A 15,020-nucleotide genomic window follows, 5' to 3' on the forward strand; every position below is an offset into this window, starting at 1 on the left:
TCAAAAGATTTCTATGTGTAAGGGAACAAAAGGGGAATTCTCTTTTCCTATATATGTTCCTCAAAAAAAGAAATCAAGCAGATGGCTTAAAGCTGGTTATAGGATTGCTCACATTCTTTTAGCATTATGCATGTAACTTAATTGTTTTAGAGCGTGTTGCTGTTGTAACATCTCAGAGAAAGACTGAAAAGGCACATGCTTTTATCCTTGACCAGAATTTTAGTCCAAGAAGAGTGTATTTGTGTTTACCACTGCAACTATTGTACCTCTCTTTTTGAAATTACCGTGGACTGTCTCTAAACCCCTTTGAAAATAATTTCATGAAAAGCAAGCCTCGATCTGCAGAGAATGAAAACTCATTGAAAACTAAAAGTTCGTTGTGTTAAGTGCAATTAATATGAGTTCTCGTGCTTTCTGAAAGTGTACACTGAAGTCTCGCCAGCGCTGTGCAGATTGATGCGCTAGCCCTTTGCTTTTTTTCTTGCCGGATAACCTTGTAACATATTGAAACCTTTTAAGGATGCCAAGAATGCATTATTCCACAAAAAAACAGTAGACCAACATATAGAGTGTTTAAAATAGCATTTCTGGGCAAATTCAAGCGCTTGTGGTTCTAGGACTCAACATCTGTTTCAGTTTTTCCTCAGTTGTATATTGACCAGTGTTCTTTATTGCAAAAACATATACTCGATTTAGGAGTGTCAGCATATTCTTTTTCTTTTCATCCTGGAATGCATTCAAGATCTTCCCAATACAGGAAAATTAACAAAAAATTTTATATATAGGCAGTGGCAAGCAGAGTCATGTTCAAAATAGTAATCATGGGCCCAAGTAAAAAGAAGACTGTTTTAAGTTTGAGTCCAGTTTATCTGTTCTGCTGACCTTCTGACTGTATGTTATAGTCGCCTACCCAAACCCTTTTCTCATGCGATTTTGCCAATACCAATTTTCAATTTGTTTTGCAAAACATTATTTAAGCCAGTGGAATTATCGAATATGACACTCTAGCATAGACTGGTACTGGCTGATTCCAAGAGATCATTAGCAAAACAGTCCCCAAAGACTGAGTGTTCCATAATATAAATAGAGACAGATAGTAACTGTAACAGTACAGTACCTGTAACTTGAAGCGTATTTTATATACGTAATGCAAATATGCACCAAGGCATAGTCTAAAATACTGCATTCTCACTGTAAAGGGTACTTTTAAAATATTTATTTTTTTAAAAAAAGTATTTTTTAGTCTCCCCTCTCTATGGAATGGTGAAAAACAGATGCTATGTTTTTAAAGTAAGACAATCAAATGAGTTTCTAAAACAGGAAACATTCAGCAATGTAAGAATTAAAACATAGTAAAGAAATTTAATTTACCTGTTCAAACAAACTTTACACTTAAATCTGATGATTGGATAATATTTTAGTGAAGCATCATTTTGTCAGCCAACTTTAAAAAATGGGTGTAGAATGACTAAAGGTTGGTATGATTTTTTTAAAAAACAAAAATGTGTCAATTTGAATCGAGAAGATTTAATCAAAATGCTGTCTCAGTATTTCAAAACTAAAAAAGGGATGAGGAAAACTGCATCTTAGACCAGTTTTATATGCAGTGTACAATTTGCTGAGTTAAAAACGAGATAATATTTATTTTTGTTCATATCTTGTACTTTTCTATTAAAATCATTTTATGAAATCGGCGCAGTCACGTGTGTATTTAGCAGAGATGGTGTTCGTGGCAATCAAAGTTTGATGCGGGCACAGAGCACAATTATGGTTTAGGGCATCTGGAAGAGAACACACATTACAGGCATGCAGTTGGTGTAGTGGATATTATGATTACGTCTCAAGGATTTATTTTGTATTTTAAGGCTCATTTTTCTTTTGCCTGTTGCTAATTTTTCCATTTTTTATTTGTTCTGCTGCTGCTAACATATAAAAGTTGCATTAGGAGATTATTATTCAGTGTAGGCATTTAGCACAGTGACATAGGATTACGATGAAATTCCAGGGCGAGAGAAGAAAATTAGAATGATTTGAGGAGAGACGTAAAATGATGTTCTAGATAAACTAAATCATCTGGAATATTCTGCTGGTAGTGTTTTGCAGTTTCAACGTTTGCCAGCCAGGTGTTTTAATTTGGGGTTTCTCAACATCAGCACTATTAGCATTTTGGGCTGGATAATTCTTCATTGTGGGGGTTTGTCTTGCGCAATTTTTAGCAGCACCTCTAGTCTCTACCCATTAGATGCCAGTAGTACCCCCCATTCAGGACAACCAAAAATGTCTCCAGACATTACAAAATATGCCCCTGGAGCAGAATCACCCCCTCGTTGAGAACCAAAGTTTCATATGGAGGGACTGAAGTCTGAGCATTTGGGGCATACAGGCTAACTACAGTGGTAGACTGTTACTTGCCTAGGGTGACTAATAAGCCAGGTAAGTCCTTTGAAAGTTTTTCTGTGCAGGATATGGAGATGCAGCATCTTCCACAGGGCAAGCTGCCTTAGCAATAAATAACATAGGCTCTGGAGTTCAAATCCTGGTGCTGCCATTTGCTGTGTCACCTTGGGAAAGTTGTATAGCTTCTCTGAATATTTGTCTTTTAAATAGGAGAGAATATTACACTTATCTCGTTGGGTCATTGTGAAGATAAAAGGAATTAATGTGTCTCAAGTGCTTAGCAGGTTCTGGTACATATTAAGAGCTCGCTTAATGTTTACTAGGAAGGATAGAATAAGTCTGAAGACTAAATCCAGGAGATATGGGCCAGTGTTGCCTAACATACCCAGCAGTGACGAGCTCAGTGCTAGGAAGGCACCCTTAGTGTTCGGGGAGGTTGCAAACTTGTGGCCAGTCTACATCACATTTCCAGATGCATTTTGTTTGGCAAAGCATTAAAAAATACTCAGATTAGTCGCCAGCATTTAAAAGATGAGTATTTTCACATTCGAATTTGAATTTCTGGCTTGAAAAATGAAAAGAGCTGGGCACCTGGATACACGGCATCGTGGTTCCCCGGTAGCAACTATCGGCTGGGTTAAGCAACTGTTTCCCCTTTGAGACAGGGCCGAGTGTGTCCAGTTAGCCATTTTCATCACCTAACTAACTCTCGTAGGCTCATATACTTGTGCTAGTTTTCAAAACTGATTTTTTTCTGAGTCAGAGTTTCTGAATCTCACTACTATTGACAATTTGGGCTAGATAATTCGTTGTTGTGAGGGGCTGTCATGTGCATTGTAGCATGTTTAGCAATATCCCAGGCTTCTAACTCTAGATGCCAACTGCACCCTCCTCATCTGTGACAACAAAACAGGTCTCCAGACATTGCTAAATGTCCCCTGGGGGGCAGAATCACCCTGGTTGAAAAACACTGGTCTAAACTAAATGGTCTGTATTCATAAGCTAGCAAATGAGGTTAAAACAAAGAAATAAACAAACAAAAAAGATTAGTCTCTGTGTAAAGAAATGTCTGGCACAGGAACTTGATAAATATTTAATGAGTGAAGGAAAAACAGCCATTTTCAGATTTCGGCCTCACCATCATTCTTGAATCTTTCTGATATTTAAGTTACACAACGTAACCTGAAAGGCCACCTCATAATAGTACCGTCTTAAGAGGGGGAGTTCATATTAAAAAAAAAGACAAATTACTGGCTAAATTTCCTAGTTAGCCTGCCCCTACACAGCCAAATAGATATGTGCTCTGTTCTTTGATTTTTGTTATGAAGCTGCAATTTCTAAAGAGCATTCTATTACATACAGCCCCAGGAGATGCTCAACAGAAAGTTTTACCACCAAATAAGTTTGGGAAATGACGAATGATGGATCATTGCCCCGCTGAGAGATGTATGCTGTTCATTAGCATATTGGCAGTGCTAAAATCAGAGAAGCAGGAAAGAAAGCTGCTGCTTAACTCAGAGTCGTTGGAATGTTTTTGATTCCTGTTCATTTATCACCTGTTACTATCCTCTGGGCAAGCTGGGAAGGGCTGGCATGGAACTCGCCTCTGGCAGGTTTTGTGGGGATGCATTCTATTGAGGTCAGGAACTGTCTGGCTTGCCTTTTGTAGCTGAAAAAGGAAAGATGGAGTGCTACCTGGTGACATGTCTAGAGAGCTGGCATCTGTTCCTCTTGCTAATGGAGGGGCTGGCTCTGAGTGGCAGTTAATCCATTTCATAGCCTGGGTCATTGAATGGAAAGAAGATGCTTATGGGGGAAATGTGAGGAGTCCCAAGAGATATAAAGATAACACAAAGCTGAGGAAGAGAAAAAAAGGGAGGGGAAACAGAAAAGGGTAGAAATAGGGATAAAGGAAGATGTGAAGAGCAGAGGAAGTTAACTAAGGCAAGAGAAGATATAGGTGTTCTATGACCAACACCTTCAGACAAATCTCATTTCTACTAGTTAAAAAAAAAAAAAGCTGGGGAGGGAGGTCATATTTGACGAGCATCTGTTCTGTATCTGGTACTTCCTAAACATTTTTCTTTCTCTCATTTAAGTAAGATTTCTAAGTATCTACTGAAGTAATAATGTTACTTGTAGTTTTGTAGATGAAGAAAGAGAGCATAAGTGACTGGAGAGCCCATTTGTCCACCAAAAATTCTTGCTCTTTCATTATAAATGTGGAGTTGATACTGGAAGTTGGTTGTCTAACCAAAGACTACATTTCCCGGACTCCCTTGCATCCAGGAACAGCCCTATAAGTAGTTTCTAACTTATGAGGCTAACTTATTGCAGAAACGATTCATGTCAGTTTTGGAGCTCAGGCATTTACAAAGTTGGTATGAATTCTCCACTGCATCTTTCCCCTCCGCAAATTGGGAGGAGGGGACTCTGAAGTGCTAGGAGTCGATAGAGCCACAATGTGGATGACACCTAAGTCCTTGCTCCACCATATGGAGGAAAGACATGAGCTGAGCAAAAACCTCCTCCTTTGACTGTTGTGTGACAAAATTATAAACTTCTGTTGTGTTGGGATTTGATATAGTGCCTAGTTATTCTACCCAACACACTGCCTTTTCTGGTACTTCATGTTCCTGTAGTCAGACACAGGGCTGTTTCTGAGTCCCTATGCACAGAGGGGGTTCCTTGGACAGAAGATTAATAGATTGGGACAGTCCCTTGCAAGTCTCTTTTCCTTTCTGAGCCTCTAATTTTCTTTATTTTATTTTATTTTTTTTTGCTGCTTTTTCTCTTAGGACTGATCTGATTCATTTATTGATTTATTATTTACACAGAAAGGGGATTTAATGAAACCTGCTGTGTCCTAGGCACAGATTTAGGTGTTGGGGTTATAGAGGTGAGCAAAGCAGACTTGGCCCAGAGTAACCAGCAGTCACAATGATGGGGAATCAGAGAGGAATAGGGTGCTCTGGGGGCCTGGGAGAAGAGAGAGACAAACCCACACTTGGGGAATCAAGGATATTCCTCAAGAGAAAGTGATGTTTTAGCTAAGCTTTAAAAGACAAGTAGGGGTTATCCAGGTTAAGCTATGGAGGGGTGGGTAGGAGCATTTAAGAAAGAAGGCACAGCTTATGCCAAGTCCCAGAGGTAGGAGAAGATGTGGTTCATCCCAGGAACCATGAGTTTGCTGGAATGTGAAGGTGAAGGAGAGTGGTGGGGGATGAGGCTGGGGTGCACTGCAGCCCAGGCTACAGTTGGTCAGGGCCTAGACATCCCCCTAGGGGAATGGGGAGCCGTGAGAAGGTATCAGCAGGGGTGGGACATGTTCAGGTCTGACCTTTAACGACCCTGTGTGGAGACACTTGCCTCCTCAGTTTCTGAGTTTCTAAAACCTGAAGGCTCCCGTGATCTTAGACAGCAGTCTCCAAGCTTTTTGGCACCAGGGACCAGTGCTCCTATGAGAATCTAAAGTCCGACGATCTGAAGTGGAGCTGAGGTGGTGATGAGGCTAGTGCTGGGGAGCGGCTACAAATACAGATGAAGCTTTGTTGGCTCACCTTCTGCCGTGTGGCCCGGTTCCTAGCAGGCCACTGACTGCTACCCGTCTGCGACCTAGGACTTAGGGACCCCTGATCTTAGGGACATTTTGGTGTTCCATTGCCTTGGCTCAAACCCTTGCAACCCTGGGCTTCCAGCCTAACTCGGGACAGCCTAAGTTTTCCTGTAACTGAGGCAATTCTAGCCAGATACTTGCCCACCTCTGCCCTACCAGTGTGACTTGCTCTAAGTTATACCTCACATTCTTGTCCCAGGGCTTCCCTCTATATACACTCTACCCCATCTGTCGAAGGGCTTACCACATGCCACTTGCCTCAGAAACTGAGCTGCTTGTGCCAATGGTAAACCTTGATGCTGATGCCACGACCTCTGTGCCAGACCCAGTGCTTCATAATTGCCAGGCTTCATCTCATTCCCTTATCCATATAAAATATGAAAGTGGACATCATTCCCACTTTACAGATAAGGAAACTAAAGCTGGGAGAAATTAGTTCACTAATTTTATCTGTCTATTGCTGAATAATACACCGTACTCATACCAAAACTAAGCAGCTTACAGTTCTGTGGGTCAACGGTTTGGACTGAGTTAGCTGGGGGGGTTTTCTGCTATTGTTACTTGGGGCTGGACGATCCCACATGGCCTCACTCACAAGTCAACGGCTGATTCTGGCTTTTGACTGGGACTTTCTCTTGATGTGCTCTCTCATGTTTAAGGAGGCTGACCTGGGTTACTTTACATTGTGATACCACATTCCACGAAGGTGAGTCTGGAAGCCTCAAGGCCTCTTGAGGCCCGAAGTCAGAATTTTCATTATATCACTTCCACTGCATTCTATTAGTCAAAGCAAGCCCAAGGACAGCCCAGATTCAAAGAAGTGGAAAAATAGGCTCCACCTCTCCATGAGAGAAATGGCAAAGTCACATTGCAAAGGGGATCTGTACAGGATGGGAGAAGTTGCCGTAGCATCTTTGCAAAGAGTCTCTCCCATGGGTCAGGATTCCACAGTGTTCGAGTGATGTTCTACGTCTTTTCTCTCATGACAGCACCTGTAATAGGATACCCTTCTTCCACCCCCAGAAACCCATCATAAGCATAGTTCAGAGGATAAGACAAAAATATGGAGTCAAGAAATCCTGGCTCCAAGCTTTGCTTCTATTAGCCATGTGTCTCTTGGCCAGTCACTTACCTCTCTGAGCTTCATTCAGTATTCACCTGTGTAACATGATGATTTGATAACGGTAGAGGGTGATGGTGAAGACTGCTAATCATGTAAATCAAGGGCCTGGCACAGAGTATTTACTCAAGCACAATAGAGATGATAATGATGGTGATGGTGATTGCCAGCCTGGGGAGAAACCAGCCATATTTCCATAACTGGCTTTCAATGATTCATGAGCCTCCCTGATCCAGCAAACTGCAGGGCACTCCCTTGGAGGCACTGGGAGGAGGCTCCTGTAGGTTCTCGATCAGGTTGAAGCTAAAGGAGCAGAGGATGGGGGAGTGAGAGGATAGGCTTAGCCTCAACTCAGACACGCCAAGTCCTCCCTCATCCCTGGGAAACTCTGCAGAACTCTTTCCCAGGTTTTAGGAGAGACCCATGCCACTAGCAGGGTGGGGACTCACCTCCTCTTTACAAAATAAGTTTCTGAGGCTGAGAAGAGCAGCCCTGGGCTCCTGAATTGTAGGCACACCCTTTACCCCACTTTGCTTCCTGTGGATAGCAAGCTGTGCTTCCTTAAGCAAGCCAGTAATCTTCCTTTGGGACTCAGTTTCCTCATCTATAAAGTGGAAATAATAAGTCCTGTGCAACTCGCAACTCAGATTTATTAGCAACTGTTCCCATTTTTCAAACATTTGCATGTACTGATTTTTTTTTAGGTGTTTTTAATTATAGTATTTTGTTAGTTCTCATGACATTTGGCAAAAAGAAGGGTTGCTCTTTCCATTTTACAGAAGAAAGAGAAGGCCTTGAAGATTAAGTATCTTTTCCCAAACTACTGAACTGGTAAGAAGCACGGCCAGGTGTTTGATTATAGAGCCCTGGTTTTTATCCACTAGGTGACAGTGCCCCAGGGTTGCTGGGAAGAGAAAAATGGAAGTCTGGAAATGATAGAAACATAACATTTCATCTATGATCCAGAGTCAGTTGTCCAAGTTTTTGAGTTGAGGCTACCTCAGAGTTCCTCTTTTAAATCTCGAACTTGCGCCATCGGGAGGGCCCAGGTGGGTGTCAGGCAAGGCTTTCCTCTGCACGTGAACCAGGGCTGGGAGAATCTTGGACCCAGGTTTTTAACCAGCCTAATAGGATTTTCTCTGTCTGGATTCTTGCCTTACTTTGACTATCACTTTGCTGTGTGACTTTGGGAAAATCCCTTCCCTTCTCTGGGCCTCATTCCCAGACACATGCACAATGGTTTGGACGGGATCACATGAAGAGTCCTGTCCAGAAATATTGTGTCCCAGGAAATTGATGCTGTATTGAGGTGGAGAATAGGACCTCAAGCCGTGATATTTGGGAATACAAGGAATACAAATAAAATCTAGCCCACACAGCTTTGGTCCAGCAATATTGCGTTGTAGGGGAAGCTTCTCTCTGGTGTCTCCACCTCCTCTACATACCCACTCACCCACCACTTCTTGTCCAGGTTCTTCATCCAGCATGGGGAGTTGAGACGGGGAACCAAAAACTCTGAACTTTGGAATCAGAAACATCTGTACAGTCTTGGGCAAGTTTCTTGACCTTTCTGAGCTTTCATTTCCTCATCTATAAAAGGGCAAACCTTATCCACTGCTTAGGGGTTTTGCGAGGATTACACAGGAAAGTGTTTGTGCAGTGACAGGCACATGGTAACCACTCAATAAATGGAAGCTATTATATTATTATCCTAATCTACAAACCCTCATGTCTGCCAGAACCCATTCTGCCCTAGAGAGAAGACTGATCAATTATATAGAGGCAGATAATTCATTAGTTAATCCACTATGCCGTTTAGCACATTGTCTCATGAGTATGTGTTTTCTGGAGGAACAGAATGAAAACGGCAGTTCTTACTGTCCTTCAGCAGTCTTTATGGAGGGATTTCTGGCACCACTGAGGTGGATTTCCTTTCCTAGGGCCCCTCTGACTTTCGCGATTCAGGCCGAACGGGGGCTGTCTGCTTTCATCCCTCCTTCCCACACTTCCCAAACGCATCTGAGTGCCAGGCCTTTTTCGAGGTGCAGTAATGAGTAAGATCCTCTCCTGTTCTGAGGAGCTCCATGTCTACATTGAGGTCCGCTCCGTGGTGCAGCCACAGGGTGAACCAGGGAAGAAGACTCAATTATGAATTCCCGGGGAGCCTCCATATGCTGGCAGAAAAACCGCACTCCAAGCACGTTTTCAACGAGCAGTTGAAACCACTTGAATTCGGGTCTTGAAAACCAAGAAACCAGCTCTAAGTGTTTTCACCTCTCCCACTGCTTCCTCCTAAATTTCATTAGGGCTGACAATTTGTATATCCACTTACAGTGTAATGTGATTTAAATGGCTGACCGTAACTGTTAGAATGGAGTTTTCCCGGGGCGCGGTGAGCGGAGGAGGCAGCTGGGGACGCTTCCCAGGGCGATGGGACCCTCCCCGCGTCGGTGCGCTATTTTAAAGGCCTGGATTCGGTTTGTCAGACCCTAGGAGACAGGAGGGACAGCCTCTTGGCCTCGTTCCCTCTTCACCCCACAATCACTTTTGTTCTTGGAGGCTGAGATATCTGGAGTTTTAGGCCTGCAATAAAACACACTCGACCACAAGGTCCGTGTTGAGCCAGGAAGGCTGGAGGAAAAAGCCAAGGCCGTTGGCTGGACGTCTACATGGTTAGGCAGAATTGATAGTGTGTGTCCTGCTTCGTGGCTTTCCTTTTTGTTTTGGCTTTGTAACTAAAACAGAGCTGATGTCTCAGAGATGGGATGTGCAGTTTTATTTTATCCCATATTCGTATTTTACACACACTGTGTATGTTATCATTTCGTGGATTGAATATGGATTTGAATCCTGGCCCTGTCTCACTCAGTGACCTCAGGCATGTCATTCTTCCCATCTGTAAAACTAAGCTGGTGTTTCCTGCCTTGCATAATTAATTAGGTGAAGTGTCTGGAACTGCACTGTCCAATACAGGAGCCATTGAAATAAAATAAAACATTCAGTTCCTCCGTCATAATATCCATGTTTCGATAGTCACATATCTGAAATAACAGCATAACTATAGGACTTGCCATCATTGGGGGAAGTTCTATTGGAAGCACTGGCTTAGAACCACATCTGCACCTACTCTCTGCTCAATATGAATCTAATAGAGAAATTACAGCTCCCGTGACCTTTACTTAGGACAAGCACCAATGGTCAACAGAGGGTTGAATTAAGTCAGAGATACATCTTATAGAGACTATTTCCTCCAGAATTTAGAATTGGAAACTCGAAGATCAGCTGTCTTGTTCTGTGGATCCCTTTTCTTGTATGTATGATGTCCAAACTGGGAAAATACTCCACAGAGAGGCAGATGCAACAGAATAACAGCAAAGATTGCAAAACACAAAACGGAGGGCTGTAATATGGCAGGTGTTCAGTGTGCCAATGGTTCTGGACCGTATTAGTTAAGGTTCTTTTTCACTGCACTCACAGAATCTAACTCCAGCTGGAGTAAACAAGACACAAATTTGTTGGAAGATGTTGAGATGTCTCCTGGAATCCAAGGACGACTCCAGCAATCAGGTTGGGTCTGGGGACCTCAGGTCAGAAGTTCATGAATTCGCCTTCTGCTGTGCTTTCCCAAAGTGACAGAGCTGTAGAATTGACTAGGAGATTTGTAAAACACAGAGTCGAAGGACTTCGCTTGGCTATTCAGATTCAGTATGCTTGGAGTGAGTCCTTCTAGGGGGAAGCCGTACTTTACCCAGACTCCTCAGGTGAGATGGAAGCAGCCATCTGGAAACCTGTGCTCCAGACCCGTGCTCTCAGCCTTCTTGACCTTCGTTCCTAGTAATCTCACTGTCAGAGTGTATGCCATGATCCAGAGGGAGAGGATCTGATTAGCCCACTTGTCTGTCCATTGTACAGTCAGCAGAATTGGGGGGTGGGTTGGAAAGAGAGTGGAATCTCTTGGCTCAAGCCTGACTCCTGAAGTCTAAATTCCTAGAATTACCATATGATCCAGCATATATAAACTTTTGGGCTTATACAGCCAAAATCATTGAAATCAGGATCAGGAAGAGATATCTGTTCTCCCATATTCATTACAGCATTATTTATAATAGTCAAGATATGGAAATAACATAGAGTGTTCATCAACAGACGAATGAATAAAGAAAATGTGGTATATACATATAAGAGAATACTATTCAGCCCTAAAATAAAAAGAAGACCCTGCCATGTGCGACAACATGGATGAAACTGGAGGACATTATGCTAAGTGAAATAAGCCAGTCACAGAAGGAAAAATAGCACACGATTCCCTTTATGTGAGGAATCCAAAGTAGTCCAACTCATAGAAACAGAGAATAGAGTGGTGGTTGCCAGAGGATTGGAGGGAGGGGGAAACAGGGAATTGCTGTTCAATGGAAATAAAGTGTCAGTCATGCGAGACAAAGGAATTCTAGAAATCTCTGTACAACATGGTGCCTACAGTTAATAATACTGTATTGTACACTTAAAATTTGTTACGAGGGTAGATCTCATAGTAAGTGTTGATACCACAATTAAAAAAAAGGAGGAGAAAATTTCAATGTGGTGTTCAGAGAGTGCAGACACACTCCTGTGGGGGCAATGCCATCGTCAGTGCTTTATTTTGCGACGCAGTAATAGATACCTAATACAAAGAGCTACATTTTCTTTTCTTTTGTAGAAAAACATTTGAAAGTATTTCTCTTACTATTTAGTCTGCTATTGAATTTGTAACTTTTTAGTGAAAAGCTTATAGTTAATCCTGGGAACGTGTGATTTTAAGAGGGTACTTGGTGATATCTGAGGGCCTTAATCCCCCTTTTGCCCTCAGACTAAATGTTCTATTTCATAATGGAAGCGAATAGGTAAAACTACTTGTGTGTGCATGTGTAATACTATTATTACATAGTATTCCTATAAATGTTTTGCACCTCAAAGTCTATTGGATTTAGTATTAATATGGCTATCGACATATCCTTTCGGTTATGAAAAAATGTCTGAACAGCATTACACCAAAGTGTTCATAGTAATTCTCAGTGGCAGAGTCAGCTTTTCATCTTTATGTTCTAATCTTTCTATGAATGTGAATTTTTTTTTGCAATGATTTAAGGTCATTTTTGAATATAAAAATGGATACATGAAACAATGATTGACATGAGTGTGATTACCTCTCATGTAAATTGTGGGAAAGGATCTTTGAGGGCTAGCTTCACGCTTGAAGCTGGGAGATGCTTTGATTTCTGAGAGTAGAGGATTGTTCAGCAGTTTGGCAATCGGTTTCACACACCTCCCTCCTGAGGAGATGATAGAAGCAGGATCTTCTAGGCTAGCTCCTGAGAGTCGGATCGGGACCTCGGAAGGAGTTTTTCCTGTGTACCTGGGACAGCGCTCACTACCTGGTAAGTATGCAAAAATGTTCAATGAATGAATGAGGAAATAATTTAAGTCAGACTCACATGATGAAGCTTGGGAAAAGGAGAGGGGGGAAATCAGAAGGTATTTATTTGACACAGAACATTTAGGTTCCTTTAGGTTTCTGACCTGGGGTTGGAAAAGCAAGGGACCACTGACACCGTGGGTAAGCTGTTGTGTCATTAAGTGGGGGCTCTTAAAGAACTGTGTCAAACAGTAGCAGAAATCAATCTACTTGGTTAGTGGTCAAGGGAAATGAAGCCATGGTGAGCTTGGGTCAATCTCTCTGCTCGAGGCAGGTGGTAAAAGGGTCACATGCTCCTAGCATGGTGATACCTGCTCAGCCAACAGGTGAGTTTCTTCCTGGTTTTGACAGAGCTGCCCCATTTCTATGGAAGTGTTTTCCCAATGACTTGAAGATGCAAATAAATTGGTGGCATCTTACTCATTTCCTCAGTTGATATCTTTCTGGCAAATGGAAACTTTTACTATGACATAGTGTTCCTAGACATGTTCTGCATCTCGGAGTCTGCTGGGTTTGGCATTAGGCCTGTCTTTTTGGTTGGCGTTTACCTCTTTCAACCCTTTTATTCAACCGCTTTGTGACCTTATATTTTCAGTGTTTTCTTTGAACAAATAGAGTTGGATTTTTTTTTAGTCTGATAATCTTTGTCTTTTAACTGAAAAGCTTAGTTCATTATATTGATTATGATTGTGGATATGTTTCGGATGATTTTTTCTTTTCTTTTTCTCATTTGTTTTCCTTCTGTTTTTGGAAGGTACGTATTTTGTCTATTTTTTTTTTAATGTGGATACCCTAGATTACCTAAACATTTATGCTTAATAAAGTCTAATGTTAATCAGTGTTTGATTCTCTTCTCAAACAGTGTGAGGTTCTTAGCTCATTTAAATTCCAGTTGCCCTCCTCCTAATGTATATGCTCTTATGTAACCAGTATATTAGTTATTTAAAACCCTAAAATAGACATCGTAATTATTACTTTATATTGTCAATATTAGTTTAGATTTTCTAACATATTTGCCAACATCTTGTCTCTTAGAATTTCTGTGATTTCAATTCATTTTCCTCAGGGCCTTGAAGTAGCCTTTAGAAGTTCCTTTAGTGAATTGGTGGGAATTGTCTCAGTTTTTGTTTTATTGAAAATATCTTGATTTGACCATCAATCTTGAGTGGAAGTTTTCTTGGACACAAAATGAACAATTATTCATCCACCCCTTTAAGAGTTTGCAAATTGTGTTGAAGGTTTTGGGCTTTATACCAAAATGATATATTTCTATTTGTGATTCATAGTAGAGAAGTTGAAGGAAAGAGAGGAGGAAAGAGGAAAGGCAGACAGACACGCTTGATTGCCAAAGGCAAAGTCTTGCTAACAGTAGCCAGGAATGTATCTAAGTTCCTTGTCTGGAGCATTCTTGAAAGGGATATAGCTTGCTAAAATTCATTTTGTGAAAAAAAAGAGAAAATGTATAATCAACTTTTTTCTTGACTAATTGTTCGAAATAGTTGCTAAAAGGTATTAAAGTCAGTATCAGTAATCTCCAGTTCCATTCTTCACTTGGGTCCCTTCTCACGCTCTTCCTAAAAAACTACCAATGTGTCTCTCTTCTCAACACTAGAATCAGTGTTTTTGATCTTCTGAATGTAACTTCAAAATACACGAATGAACTCAGATTTGTGGTATTAAATTATTTCAGAGAAACTGATTTTTATTTTTTACAAGCCAGTGTTTTATATGTTTTGGTATATTGTAAATAATCTTGTCCATATTGCAACCAGAGGTTTCATAAACCACTTATGAGTCTAAAATATGGATTTTTGTTTGTTTGTTTGTTTATAGCTCTCTGTGAGTGGAATTCTTCATTAACACATTCATCCTTCATTGGACTTTATTTATTTTTTTACATTTAACTTTTGTATACATTTTGAGGAATAAAATGCATGCAAATGTGTTAGGTTATTTGTGATTCACTGCTGTTTTCAGTAGAAGACAATTTAAGTGACTGCTAGATGAGGTTTTCCTTCCTATGCGAAGAAGTTTGCTGAAGAATCTAGTAAAATAAGCAGATTTTATGGAGCTATTTTATCCTATATGAGAGAGCTGATCTTCAGACTAAACCATGTTTACTTCCAATCTTCAGACTAAACCATCTTTATTTCCACCCATTATTTGCACCACAGCCTGGAGAAGTGAAAAGAACATAGACCCTGGAGCAAATGGACTTGGGTTTGAATTCTAGCTACACAGCTACCGCTTGAGTGATCTGAGTCACTTACAGACCTTCTCTGAGCCTCAGTCTCCCCATATATAGAATTAGGAATAACAACACTTTGTTGGATTTAAAATTTAAGATGGTATTGCATACTAAGAACAGATTACTTGGAACCACTCAATAAATATTGATGTTTGCCTTCTCTTTTGTTTACCTGTTTTGTAAAGCT

This window comes from Pteropus medius, unplaced genomic scaffold (genome assembly GCF_902729225.1).
Source record: "Pteropus medius unplaced genomic scaffold, Ma_sr-lr_union100, whole genome shotgun sequence".
Lineage (NCBI taxonomy): Eukaryota > Metazoa > Chordata > Mammalia > Chiroptera > Pteropodidae > Pteropus > Pteropus medius.